The sequence below is a fragment of the Notolepis coatsorum genome (assembly GCF_963971535.1).
Source record: "Notolepis coatsorum genome assembly, chromosome: 12".
Classification (NCBI taxonomy): Eukaryota; Metazoa; Chordata; class Actinopteri; order Aulopiformes; family Paralepididae; genus Notolepis; species Notolepis coatsorum.
The window spans coordinates 39,042,337-39,057,622 of record NC_140176.1 but is presented as its reverse complement, the minus strand read 5'-3'; positions in this window follow the sequence as shown (position 1 = coordinate 39,057,622).

Genomic DNA, 15,286 nt, shown 5'->3' with positions numbered 1-15,286 from the left:
AGAGAGAGAGAGAGAGAGAGAGAGAGAGAGAGAGAGAGAGAGAGAGAGAGAGAGAGATATTGGTGTGTGTTAAAGCTGTCCCCGAAGCCTGTTTTGGGGATTTATTGTTCGAACCATCGTTTAATAATGCAAAGAGGTTGCTCTGGTTCAGTATTGTCGAATCTTGACTTTAGGCACATACAGTAGCGCACATTTACGCATATACCGTAGAACATTATGTGCATATTACTGCGGTTATTAAACTATCTTAACATTAGCAAGCTAAACGTGCATAGCTTAATGTGAATAACATACCTGTGTAACGTTAAGTAACTTGTGTTCCGCTGGGAAAGTTCAGCATCACTGCATACACTTGATTTAACCCAAACGTCCATTTGGAAACTTTGTATTTTGAAATAAGACGGGTGAGTGTGAGTGAGTGAGTCTCTCTCTCTCTCTCTCTCTTTCTTGCATGATTGATTCATGTCCTGTTAATGTATGGCGGACGGTGACCCCTCCTCACCTCGACTAGACTGTGTTGTGTCTGTGTTCGTGTGTGACTTTCAAATTATTGTAAACACAACATAGTACTGTGATATATATATCACATTCTCATCTATATTTTGTATGTAAAATAAATAACAAAAACAAATTGTAAACAGAAAAAAGAAAACCATTGATTAAGATTTGAGTGCCAACGTAACGAACGAAGGTCCGAACCTTCGAATTCAAACAAACGTATTATCATAAAACAATATACAATTTGATAATAAAAAACAATCCTAAAACATAATAAAATTAAATAAACAATCCTCAAATAACTAAAACATTTGAAGTACTTTAAAACCATGATAACTGTCTAAAACTTTGCCACCTGAACTGCTACAATGTGGGGCAGCTTTAAGTTAACTGGGGCTGTACTGGCAGACTCTTGTATACTGTAGGTTCTCATTTACATGCGTGTTACTGTACGTCTGCCCCAGTATCTATTTTAAACAGTATCCACATTTAGTCCATTCACTGCGAGCTGGATGTGCTGCGTGTGCTCTGGGTCTGGCTGTCGTATCACTGACCAGAAGGAATGCCCCTTCAGTGTCTGTACCCACGTACGTCTGTCACCTCCTTCAGTGTCTGTACCCATGTACGTTTGTCACCTCATTCAGCGTCTGTACCCTCGTATGTCTCTGCTGTCACCTCCTTCAGTGTCTGTACCCACGTATGTCTCATGCTGTTACCTCCTTCAGTGTCTGTACCCTCGTATGTCTGTCACCTCCTTCAGTGTCTGTACCCACGTATGTCTCATGCTGTTACCTCCTTCAGTGTCTGTACCCTCGTATGTCTGCCACCTCCTTCAGTGTCTGTACCCACGTATGTCTCATGCTGTTACCTCCTTCAGTGTCTGTACCCTCGTATGTCTGCCACCTCCTTCAGTGTCTGTACCCTTGTATGTCTGTCACCTCCTTCAGTGTCTGTACCCACGTATGTCTCATGCTGTCACCTCCTTCAGTGTCTGTACCCACGTATGTCTCTGCTGTCACCTCCTTCAGTGTCTGTACCCTCGTATGTCTGTCACCTCCTTCAGTGTCTGTACCCACGTATGTCTCATGCCGTTACCTCCTTCAGTGTCTGTACCCTCGTATGTCTGTCACCTCCTTCAGCGTCTGTACCCACGTATGTCTCTGCTGTCACCTCCTTCTGTGTTTGTACCCATGTATGTCTCTGCTGGCACCTCATTCAGTGTCTGTACCCACGTATGTCTCTGCTGGCACCTCCTTCAGTGTCTGTACCCTCGTACATCTCATGCTGTCACCTCCTTCAGCGTCTGTACCCTCGTACATCTCATGCTGTCACCTCCTTCAGTGTCTGTACCCTCGTATGTCTCTGCTGTCACCTCCTTCAGCGTCTGTACCCACGTACATCTCTGCTGTCACCTCCTTCAGCGTCTGTACCCACGTACATCTCTGCTGTCACCTCCTTCAGTGTCTGTACCCACGTACGTCTCTGCTGTCACCTCCTTCAGTGTCTGTACCCACGTACGTCTCTGCTGTCACCTCCTTCAGTGTCTGTACCCTCATATGTCTCATGCTGTTTCGTTCACAATATTCCTCAGTCTGTTGAACTGTTATGTTAACCTGGGCTTGTTCACACTGTGTGTTGAAATGTTATGTTAACCTGGGCTTGTTCACACTGTGTGTTGAACTGTTATGTTAACCTGGGCATGTTCACACTGTCTGTTGAACTGTTATGTTAACCTGGGCTCGTTCACACTGTGTGTTGAACTGTTATGTTAACCTGGGCTTGTTCACACTGTCTGTTGAACTGTTATGTTAACCTGGGCTTGTTCACACTGTGTGTTGAACTGTTATGTTAACCTGGGCTCGTTCACACTGTGTGTTGAACTGTTATGTTAACCTGGGCTTGTTCACACTGTGTTGAACTGTTATGTTAACCTGGGCTTGTTCACGCTGTGTGTTTAACTGTTATGTTAACCTGGGCTTGTTCACACTGTGTGTTGAACTGTTAACCTGGGCTCCTTCACACTGTGTGTTGAACTGTTATGTTAACCTGGGCTCCTTCACGCTGTGTGTTGAACTGTTATGTTAACCTGGGCTCGTTCACACTGTGTGTTGAACTGTTATGTTAACCTGGGCTCGTTCACACTGTCTGTTGAACTGTTATGTTAACCTGGGCTCGTTCACACTGTGTGTTGAACTGTTATGTTAACCTGGGCTCGTTCACACTGTGTTGAACTGTTATGTTAACCTGGGCTTGTTCACACTGTGTCTTGAACTGTTATGTTAACCTGGGCTCGTTCACACTGTGTTGAACTGTTACTGTAACCTGGGCTTGTTCACACTGTGTTGAACTGTTACTGTAACCTGGGCTCGTTCACACTGTGTTGAACTGTTATGTTAACCTGGGCTCGTTCACACTGTGTTGAACTGTTACGTAACCTGGGCTCGTTCACACTGTGTGTTGAATTTACATTAATCTGGGCTCGTTCACGCTGTGTGTTGAACTGTTATGTTAACCTGGGCTTGTTCACACTGTGTTGAACTGTTATGTTAACCTGGGCTCGTTCACGCTGTGTGTTGAACTGTTATGTTAACCTGGGCTTGTTCACACTGTGTGTTGAACTGTTATGTTAACCTGGGCTTGTTCACGCTGTGTGTTGAACTGTTATGTTAACCTGGGCTTGTTCACACTGTGTGTTGAACTGTTATGTTAACCTGGGCTTGTTCACGCAGTGTGTTGAACTGTTATGTTAACCTGGGCTTGTTCACACTGTGTGTTGAACTGTTATGTTAACCTGGGCTTGTTCACGCTGTGTGTTGAACTGTTATGTTAACCTGGGCTCGTTCACACTGTGTGTTGAACTGTTATGTTAACCTGGGCATGTTCACACTGTGTGTTGAACTGTTATGTTAACCTGGGCATGTTCACGCTCGTCCTCTGTGTGTTGAACTGTCTCTGTTGTCCTCTGGTGACACTGCTCTGGTGCTACATCGGTCAACGCTTCACTTCATCACGTCACAAGCACCACTTACGTGGGCGCTCTGCTTGTTTATTTGATCAGCCTGCTCTCTGGACAGCCTGCTCTCTGGACAGCCCCAAGCGTCAAATCCGACTCCAGCAGACGTTTTTTGTGAAACACCACTTTCCATAATGCCGTAATGGCAATCCAGTCCCTTATTTGTTAATGTTTTGTGATTCCAAATTCACAATACTCAGCCGACTCACTTCCACCCCCCATCACTCTCTGAATGCGTTTATGGAAACATGCTTGGTCATCGATCCTATCGCATTTAGGCACAAAATGGTCACTAAACTTTCCCATCACTTTGACAGATTCAAACTGAGCACCCTCTTCATCCGTTTCCATCACAAATGAGTTGTAAATTGGCTCTGCATCTCTCCCCGTCGCACGGAGTAGAGAGTTCACCTGCACCTCGCCACTCTCTTTATCCTATTTCGTTGCTACCTGAAAAACGCTGCCTCCATATTGGCCCACGAGGCTGACTGGACATTTTCTCTCTCACACTCACCATTGAAGAAAGGAGTGGGTTAGCATAACTCTGTATGATAACATGTACAATAGTGCTGTATATACTATATGTAGACATTTACATCATATATATATATATACATCCATATCGGTCTGAATATACCTGCATATAATACCTGCATGTAACCCATATAACTCTGTATAATAGAATGTAAAATGTATTATCTATATATCTATCCACATCTGTCTGTGCATACCTGCATATAATAATTTGTACATATATATAGATACTATATCTATAGCTGTAAATCTGTATCCCTTAACTACGGTACGCTGCTGGCCAGTATGACTTACTACTACTGTAGTGTTTTTTTTTTATACCTGTGTCACTGTACATATTACTACAAATATGTACGTAAATATGATTAGCACTATTACTCAGTAGTACTAATTTATATATTTTATATCCAGTTTAATCTCATGGGCCCAGTAGTTAAAAACTTTTAATCTCAGTCAGATCCAATCAGATTTTGAAATCCCCTTTTTTGTAATCCAGGATCAGACAACTCAGACAGATTTTGTCCCAGTATTTCAAAGCATTTCAGGATAGGATCACCCTGATTCAGACTTTTCAAGATTCAATAGATCCTGAATATCAGTGCTTTAATCCTACCAATCTAGTGCATAGTACTATTCCCAAACTGGGGTATGACATCGGGGGTACGGCAAAAAAATCTGATAATTTAAGGCCGTTTCACACGGGGAGCGATAATCCGCATGCGTTCTCGCTCTGATCAGCGCGAACGCACCGCGTCTCATGTGAATAGCCTACACAAAACCACAATCGCTCCGCTAGAAAACGCAGGGCGATATGCACGCAGCGGGGAAAGCTGACCACAATCCAACTTTTGTCGCGGTAGGGCATGTGCACGAAAAGAGCACGGGTGCGACAATTTCACAGGACCGCGCCCGGCCGCCCACTTGCCACTCCGCACCTCAGATTGTCCTCACCTCCAAAATATTCGCTGGCCTCTCATTGAAAATGAATTACCGCTCCCCGTGAGAAATGGCCATTTACATTTCCAAACAGTCCAAGGTATTGAATAGCCCACACTCACTGCCAAAAATAAACCCTTTGCTCAAATGTACCGACAGCGGAATAACATCACAATGTCAAATAATTTACATCCAATCACAATGGTAACATGTGCAAATAACATATTTGATATGTGAGATGACTTTTACAAGGCTAAATAAAGAGCAAATGTATTGATAACTCACTCTGTTATATAATATATGCATCTTTATTTATATATATAGCAGTGTAGCAGGCTTACAAACAGGGCAAAACAAATTAGAGAGCGCTGTCCCTGGTACTCAGCGGGAGGTTGAATGTCTGAGGGGGATACGGGACTGTAAACAGTTTGGGAACCACTGATCTAGTGGATATGAAAAAGAATACAAGGAAGATAAGATATGTTTAAATACATAAAGGACATGAACTCATAATGGAATTGTAATAAAAAAAATGTAGGGCTAGGACTATCGCGTTAATTTCTATTAATTAACTACAGAATTATTATTTTTTTTATTATGCATTTTATCGCAAGCGGGCCATCGTCGCAGCACTTTGCTCTCATCTGTCGGCTCCGGGCTGCGTTTTCGCCGATCAACCAATACATTGTTGGAAATTTGAATTTGCCTTTCGATCATCACCACACTGAATCTATTGCGTGATTCCATTCTCGAGTTACAAGATGAAACATCCGGCGAGCGTTATTTGACAAGCCGTTCGGACGAGTGACCACGTCCGGTTGTGAACGGTCCCTGAACTGACAAGTCACCGCTGATGGTGAATGCTGAATATTTACTGGCCCACACATTACAAAAACCTTTGTAAAACATTCATTTTTCGTGGGATTTTTATAAACTTTGGACCTGTACTACATAAGACTTCAGGCTATGGAACCATTATGTTACAAGGTACTGTAGGCTACAGATTGCTCAGAACAAATGAGCTAGACTGATATTAATACTCCAACCCAGGACTCACCTTTCACAGACACATTTGAACAGCCTCAAGTGGCTTACGGTTGAGGAGCGGGTCTCTCAATTAAAACTCTGCATGGTACACAAGATACTCTGGAATACTGTCCCTCAGTACCTCAGTGAATATTTTATCAGGGTTAGGAATGTACACGGACACGCCATCAGGGGGAGCCCTGCAGACAGTCCCAGTAAAATGCAACAGAATAATAAGCCAAAATGCATTCCTGTATTCAGCAGCAGTACTATGGAATAGCCAACCAATGGAGTTGAAGTCCATAAGCCCCTTCTCCACTTTTAAATCGTCTATAAAGAGGTGGATCATGAGTAGCAGAAGCTGGGAGTAGATAACAAAGGGATTATATCATGTGTCTTTTCTTTTGTTCTTTTGTTGTTTGTAAAATGGATTACTACTGTATTTATGTATGTATTAAATAGTTGATTGATTGATTCTAAGTTGTCAGCAATATGTCCCACACATCCTTACACACATACACTACAAACACCCACGTCCACACACCAGTACATGATTCCATGGACACCAACGATGAAGGGCCGCAATGGAAACAAGCCTATGTAGGGCTGGGCGATATGACGATATTATATAAATATCGGGTACAGTTCATTAACGATACACTTTTTTTTAACATATCGTGGATATTGTGATGTTTTGCCCAAGAGGATTCTGTTGCGTCAATCTGGTCCACATGTTCAAACTTTTGAACAACGCCGCCCCCCCACACACACACTACTGCATCAAAGTTACTACTTATGATAAATGCATTCGTTTTGTGGCATTAACGTTATATAGTTACACGTTCAATAACATCAGCGTATTTACCCAAACATAGCAACGTCCGAGGACGACATAGATAGCAAGCATTACTCGAGTTGTGCCCATTCTGCGATCTGTTAATAAAGTTTTCAATCAGACAGATGTATGGAAAGGCTTTTATTATAACATTCGTTGCAGTAAAATCATTATGCCTCGTTTAGTCATGCTGCGGTGTGCTGGTAATCTTATCGTCGGCCGCGGGGAGCTACCGTTGTTGTTGTGTTGAGCTCTCGTCAAAATCAATGGAGGACATTCTGGAATGTAAAACATGAATAGCGCTTGCCGATTGGTGCTAAGAACAGCAGGGCGGGTGCAAGCGGTGTGACGTAATTGGCAGACTCGACTGTCAATCAGAATTATTCCGTTGCCGGCTGAATGATTGAATTAATGAAAACTTTTATTAACAGATTGCAGAATGGGTACAATACAGTACAGCTCAATACAACAACAGTGGACTGGAGGATGAAGACCAGAAAAAGACTTTCGGCTTTTTTACATAAGGGTCCTCCATTTTCAATTCATCAAAACATTTAGAGACTTACAAATATACAGTAGTTTCATAAAAATGCTAAAATGCTATTGATTGATTGATTGATTGATTGATTTAAAACTTTATTAACATATTACAGAATGGGTACAGTACAGCTCAATACATACAATTGTTAAGGGGATGCAGACCAGAGAAAGACTTTCGTCTTGTTTACATCAGGGTCCCCCATTTTCAATTCATCATATTTCATATCTAAATCATATAATATCTCATTGCTAAATATATGCAATATATAATCTAATAATCCAATAATCTAAATCTAATATAAAAATGCTAAATGCATGGGTATTTTATTTTGTCTTTAATGTTAGCTTGCAAACTCAAATACGGTCTTGGTAAGCCTCATAATGAATTGTTTGGGGAAAAAAAGAAAAACATCGTGATGTGTATCGTGTATCGCCGAAAGGTCAGAAAATATTGTGATATCATATTTAGGCCATATCGCCCAGCCCTAAGCCTATGGCTTTATTGTGTTTTTTTTTTTATCTTATGATGATAAAATCAGATAAGATGATCCTTTATTTATCCCCTTGGGGAAATTCAGGTGTCAAAATACAAGATAGTCCAGTGACTGCACGTGGACAATGATAGATATCCTGACAGCAGAGCCGGCCGTCCAAGCCCTTGGTGGTAGAGCCTGATGGCTGCCAGTATAAAGGACCGGCCCAGGTTGTGGTGTGTCGGGGTCTGAGTCTCCTCAGGAAGAACAACCTGCTCTGTCCCTTCCTGTAGATGGTGTCAGTGTTGTCCGTGCAGTCCAGTTTTTTGTTCAGGTGAACTCCAAGGAACTTGTAGGACTCTGCCATCTCTACCTCCTCCCCTCCGAGGATTATGGGAGATGGGGGACCCTCCCTGCATCTCCGGTAGTCCACCACCAGCTCATTTTGTCTTGCTGACGTTGAGTTGGAGGTGGTTCCACAACATTACTCTCGGACCACCCTACAAAGCTCTCCACCAGAGCCCTGTACGCAGTCTCATCGTCATCCACAATGTAGCTGACGATGGAGGAGTCATCGGAGAACTTCTGCAGGTGTTCTTGTGTTGTAGCAGAAGTCGGAGGTGTAGAGGGTAAACAAGAAGGGTTACAGCACGGTACCCTGGGGAGCGCCGGTGTTGCTCACCAGCACCTCTGATTGGCTGCCCTGTAGTTTAACGTGGTCTGCTGGTGAGGTAGTCAGTGATCCAGGCCACCATTCCCTGATCCAGCTGCATCCCAGTGAGCTTCTCCTCTAGCCGCAGTGGCTGGATGGTGTTAAATTCGCTGGAGAAGTCGAAGAACATGATCCTCACTGAGCTGCATGGCCTCTCCAGGTGTGTGTAGGCCCTGTGGAGCATGTAGGTGATGGAATCCTCCACACCAATGTTTGCCTGGTAAGTAAAACTGCTGGGGGTCCAGGGAGTCACTCACCAGGGGCTTGAGGTGCTGCAGGACCAGCCGCTCAAAGGTCTTCATAACGTGTGAGGTCAGAGCGACCGGCCTGTAATCATTGAGGGCACTTGGGCGCCCCTTCTTGGGCACCGGGACAATGCAGGACGTTTTCCATAGCTGGTGCAGCCTCTCCAGCCTCCGGGGAGAGGTTGAAAATGTGCTGGAATGGTGCCGCCAGTTGTCCAGTGCACGCCTTGAGCACCCTGGAGTTGGTAATGTCAGGTCCTCTGGCTTTGTTCATGCTTATTCTGGAGAACTGCTTTCAGGACCTGGTCATTAGTGATGGACAGCAGAGCAGGGGTGCTGGTGTCTGAGGTGGTGGGCGGGGGTGGAGTGGTGGGTCTGTCGTTGCTGGTGGTGGTGGCGGTTGGGGGGCAGACTGCTGCTGTCTGTGGTGGGGTGCTTGGGGGGTGGGGACACTGGTGCTGATGGGTGGGGAGAGGGGTCTGGTTGAAAAACAGGTTTAGGCTATTTGCATGTTCTAGGGGGCCCTACACGGCCGTCCTTTGTTGTCTGAAGCCTGTTATTTTCCTGACCCCTCCCCACACCTCCCTGGTGTTGTTTGCCTGCAATTGGCCCTCCAGCTTGTCCTTATAGCTGTCCTTGGCTGCTCTGAGTTATTTGTTGAGCTCCTTTTGGACAGCCTTGGCCCCCTCTGTGTCCCCTGCCATGAAGGCTCGCTTTTTGATGGCTTTTGATGTCCCTGTTGATCCAGAGTTTGTTGTTGGGAAAGCAGCGTACCTTCTTGGTGGGTACGATGCTCTCCTTACAGAACCTGATATAGTCCGTTATGCAGTCGGTGAGTCCATTGATGTCCTCTCCGTCGGTCCTTTCTAACAGGTCCCAGTCCGTGGACCTGAAGCACTCCCTTAGCTCCTCCACGACATCCTCAGACCACTGTGGGACAAGCCTGGTTGTTGCTGGCTGCTGTTGGATCACAGGCTTGTACAGTATATTGGAACAAGCCTGACTAGGTTGTGATCTGAGCTGCCGATGGGGGCTTCCTTGAGATTAGCATACAGCAAGTTCATGGTCCTGTTTTGCAGGGGACATACTGTGTGAAATTAGTCAAGGTTCTGGATATCCTGACATGGTTGAAGACACCATTTATGATGATGAATGCCTCAGGGTGTTTGGTCTGTAACCCTGCGACAGTGGAGTGAATGGCGTCACACGCCTGCGCTGGGTGGAATGTAAACAGTGAAGGCGATAACATGTGAAAGTTCCCTCTGTAGATAATATGGTCTCATGCTTAGGGCCAACAGCTCAATGTCCAGAGAACAGATATGTTCTTTAACCGTGGTGTGACTGGGATGACACCAGCTGGAATTAACAAAAACGGCAAGACCACCTCCCTTCATTTTACGGCTCTGTTTATTCCTGTTGGCTCGCACCATGGTGAAACCCTGTTGTTCCACGCTGCTTATATAGGGAGGTGTAGTGGTTACAGGGGCGGAGCTATAGGCGCGGCTGGGGAGGCAGCTGCCTTAGGGCCCGCCCACCGTCTGGCGGGAGGGGGGGCCCGGGCCCCGGGCCCCCCCTCCGGCCCCGGGCCCAGGCCCGGGACTGAATGGAGTTGCCGTTCGCGTGTGGGACTGGATCGAACACAACTGGTGGTAACGGCAACTGGGACTGGTGCGTTTGTTTTGGTTCTAGGCTCCTCCCGTTTTGCCAGTACTGTGGTACGAGTACGACTGATAGCGTGTGGTTTAGGAACAGGGCGTTTTGCACAAATCCAGCGCTCCCTTTCCTTGGCTGTGACGTAGCCACGTAAATCTCACAAGCAGCGCGGAGGTGATATTTTTCTCTGATGTCGCGTTCACGTTACGTGGGAAGAATCGGAAGAATCAGCTTCCGACTGGGAAAAACCATTCACGTCAGCCTCCTAGTTGTAATTCCTACTAGGACATATGGGATTTTTTATAGACCCCGATATCTCCCACTTCGCGTCACGAATTGCGGAAGTATGGATGTGGGCGTTTTGATCGAGTCAATGCGTGAAGGCTTCCTAGTTGTAGCAACGAGATGTCCTCTGGTTCTTCCGCTTCTTCCCACGTAACGTGAACGCGACATCAGAGAAAAATATCGCAAGCTATGTTCAACATAATAAGTCACCTGAAACATGAATGAATGAATGAATGAAAACTTTATTAACAGATTGCAGAATGGGTACAGTACAGTACAGCTCAATACATACAATTGTTAAGGGGATGCAGACCAGAGAAAGACTTTCGTCTTGTTTACATCAGGGTCCCCCACATCACCACCGCTACCATGGTGTATTAAAATCCGAAGACGCCGAGCAGCTAAAGGGGACATTTACCGAGGACCAGCACAAAGTGTGGATATATTATGATTTAACAAGTCTTATCTGTCCAGGACGATGACAACATTATTGCAGGTAAGCTAACTAGTACTACTAACGTTATCACGCTAGCTTGGATGCTAACTAACGTAATGTGAATGAATGAATGAATGAATGAAAACTTTATTTAACAGATTGCAGAATGGGTACAATACAGTACGGCTCGTTAAGGGGATGCAGACCAGAGAAAGACGTTTGTCTTGTTTACATCAGGGTCCCCCATTTTCAATTCATAGTGATCATAGAAAACATATACGTTACCACCTAGCCACAATCTATGGTATTTCTAGGTTACCACATGGGTGGCGCACGTGAACACTTTGTGAATTATGTGAGGGTGTATCATGATGATGGTAATTTGGCACTTAACGAACGTTACCTATCTCTTTGCCGTTTTGCATAGTGCACTGCATAGTACCAGAGATGACAAAAGTTATGTGGTAACATAGGTCGCATCACTGCCAGTAGTCGGCATATTACCCAATTCTGACTCTGGTATTAGTCAACTAACGTACTGTTAGCCAGCTACTGTAATAACGAAACTGAAATATCTAATGATGATAGTCAATCATAAAGACAGAAAACACTCTCATCACAGACAAGCTGGATCTGGCCAAATACCTAAACATGTCATGGTGAATGAATGAAAACTTTATTTAACAGATTGCAGAATGGGTACAATACAGTACAGCTCAATACATACAATTGTTAAGGGGATGCAGACCAGAGAAACACTTTCGTCTTGTTTACATCAGGGTCCCCCATTTTCAATTCATTATAACATAATGACATACAGATAGACAGTAGTGCTACATCTATACATGACATACCAGATTTGCAAATACAGTACTGTTTGTGATACGAAAAGAGTCCAGAAAAGAGAGTATATACATTTGACGTATTATTATTGTATTGTGATATGTTTTGTTTCATGTTGGATTTTTTTTTAGTTTTTTTTTTTTATAATACAATAAATATCGGGGGGGGGGGGGGGGGCCCGAGCTGTCAATCTCGCCTCGGGGCCCGTGGGGCATTCCAACCGCCACTGAGTGGTTACATCATTGCCGTTTTTCGTGTTCCACCCTCTGGCCAACGCAATGTATTTCCCCATTGCCCATTTCTAAATCGTCTCGTTTAAAACAAATAAAGCATTTACATTTGCATGGTGTACCTTTCTGTGCTTATTCATCCACAATCTATAGCTCAACATGAAAATATTCGCAATTAATCATAAAAAAAAATCGCCAAATTTTATTTCAACCAAAAATGCTTAAACAATAATGTTAGTGCTATAAGGGAACTCATTTTGTGCAAAAATGGAAAGCTTTTCAATTTCCATGCGGCAGAATTGTTATAATAGCCGATAATCCATTTTCCCAATGATGAATCCCTATACGGGTGACGTCAGACTAACACCTCCCTATAGCGCTTGTATCCAAAGCGCTTTGCAATTTGTTCCTCACATTTGACCCATTCACTCACACATTCACTCACACAGACGGCGGAGACAACCATGCAAGGTGCCAACCTGCTCATCAGGAGCAATTAGGGGTTAAGTGTCTTGGGTTTATGTCAGGAGCAAGGTTTCTTCTACAAGGTGAGAGATGTGATGTGCCTTTTTAGGCGTTTTCATCACGCATCAGTTACCCACATTGGCAAAGTTTGATGTGTCATCCCAGGGTGCGAACACGCATGTGTGCACACAAGCACACTCACAACGCTGCCACCCATGCACCCTTCCCGCGCCGCCGTGATCGAGGAAGCATTAAACGTCTTAGCATGTTACCTTCCCCTGGTGCGTTAATTGTCCTTTTGAACACTTCATCAAAATGTCAAGTGCTCCCCCGGGGGACGACGAGGCGGCCCAAACAAGGGCGGTTGCGACGGAGGAGCGCCGCCGCTTCCCCTGACCTTTTTATCGCTCGCCATTCTTCATCTCCATCCCTCGTTTCCACCTGCATCTAATGAGCTGGAGGGTGAGAGGAATAATAGCCCCCTTTAGAGAGAAACGAGCAGATCCCCCGCTATCGGCAGGGGGCTGACACTGTCTGCGCTCCGGATCTGAGCCGTCTCGCCGAGCAGTCATTAGGCCGAGAGGACGGGCGGCGTATCGCTCCTTCATCGCTCCTTCATCGCCAGGGTCAGGCGGCGACGGATAGCGATGACAGAGATCTGATAGCGAAGACGCAAGTGAGAGATGATAATAAAAAAAAGAGAGAGTCTTGAAATTGAATGCATAACGTGCATGTGTACCCCTCCCGAGAGGGATAGGGGGAACAGGGGAAACATGTGTTCGGATTAAACTTTTCACAACTATTCGAGTTGTAGTTGATGCCGGTTAGATGAGGGGTGGTAACACTTTTGAAAGGGTTTCAAGGGTTTTAATTTTATTCTTTTTCGTTTGGATTTGGGAGGCAAAGTAAGCCAAAAAAGTTACTGTAAGTCATCAGGTAATAAATCAGGTAATATGACTGATTTACTGATTACAATTTCAAATAGGTATAACATTTTTTATAATTTTTTGTATACCAAGCACCTCATATATAGATCAACAGATAGTGTTACTCACTCACTTATAGTACTCACTCACTCACTCACTTACTCACACTCGCCCCTAGTGGCGGCTCACAGGCATGTCATGTTTTCACATACAACAGATTTGTTGGTCGCTTCGTGCAACATTAACGGACAGACAATTGAGGTAGAATAAAATAAAAGGTAGAATAAAATTAAATGGAATATAAAATAAATTAAAATAGAAGTACAATAGAATACAATATAATTATAAAATAAAATAGGCTAGGGCTGTACAATTGTGCACAATGTGGTCGAGTATTATACACTAATTAGAATAAAAATAACATCATTCCATGCAATATATACTATATGTAGTATAAGGAGGTAGCTTAACAATAAGGGCCTTAAAATGAACAAATACCAGTATTTGTTGTGCCTCTCCATTAGAGAATATTCTTATATAAGTTATTATCTGGACACTAGTTCTCAATTCAGCATAATATGTCCAAGTTTATGTTTAATATGTCTAAAGATATGACACCACGCAGCCTAGGACATCACAAAGACATTTAACGAATCCTCAAAGTCACCCACGGCAACGAATACGACTAACAAGACCTTCTGCCATGGACTCCTTAGTTACCACGGTAACCACTCACCACAGAGATCGTTATTCATTTTTAAACATCTTCAAAGCGCAGGTTTCACCACCACATGAACCGAAATCACATTTAATGAATTTCTCTTGAGTTTGAGTGGTTCTGTCGTTGCGGGTGTCTTTAGCGTCGAGGAGTTCATCCCTGTCGAAACTCCCGGAGTGTTGCTCCGTCCCCCTCATTATATAGACGTGTGACAATGGACACTCGATGTCACAACAGGTGTTTTGTATCTGTGACACGTCCTCCTCCTTGTTGTGATGCGGCTGCTGTAGCGCGCGTCACATTCCATACGACATGCCACTAAGCAACCCTGGTAAGAGAGTGACAGTGTCAGTACTTTCCTTTACGGCACTATGATCCCGCGCGGAGCGTGGAGTTCTATTAATGGCAGTTTATTGATCCGCCCGGGCCATCTGGTGCCCGCGTAGTATCTCTGTGACATCTCTGACACTTCTGCCTCGCTTTTTAAAATGTTTGTCCTTACCCTTTTCAGAGAGAGACAGAATCTCTGGCTTTGGGCTCTTATCAGTCTCTCCGACTCCTTCTTTCTTTCTCTCCTTTTTTTGTTCTTTTTTCAATCTTGCAATGCTCTGTTATCTTCTATTTCTGCCTCTTTCTCTTTTCAGACACGTCTGATATTCCCCTCTGTATCTGTTCACCTCCTTGTTTTGTGTGTCACACACTTTCTCTACAGCTCTGTTCTCCACCCGCTCACCTCTCCACCCGCTCAGCTCTCCACCCGCTAACCTCTCCACCCGCTCACCTCTCCACCTCTCCACCCGATCACCTCTCCACCTCTCCACCCGATCACCTCTCCACCTCTCCACCTCTCCACCCGCTCACCTCTCCACCTCTCCACCCGCTCACCTCTCCACCTCTCCACCCGATCACCTCTCCACC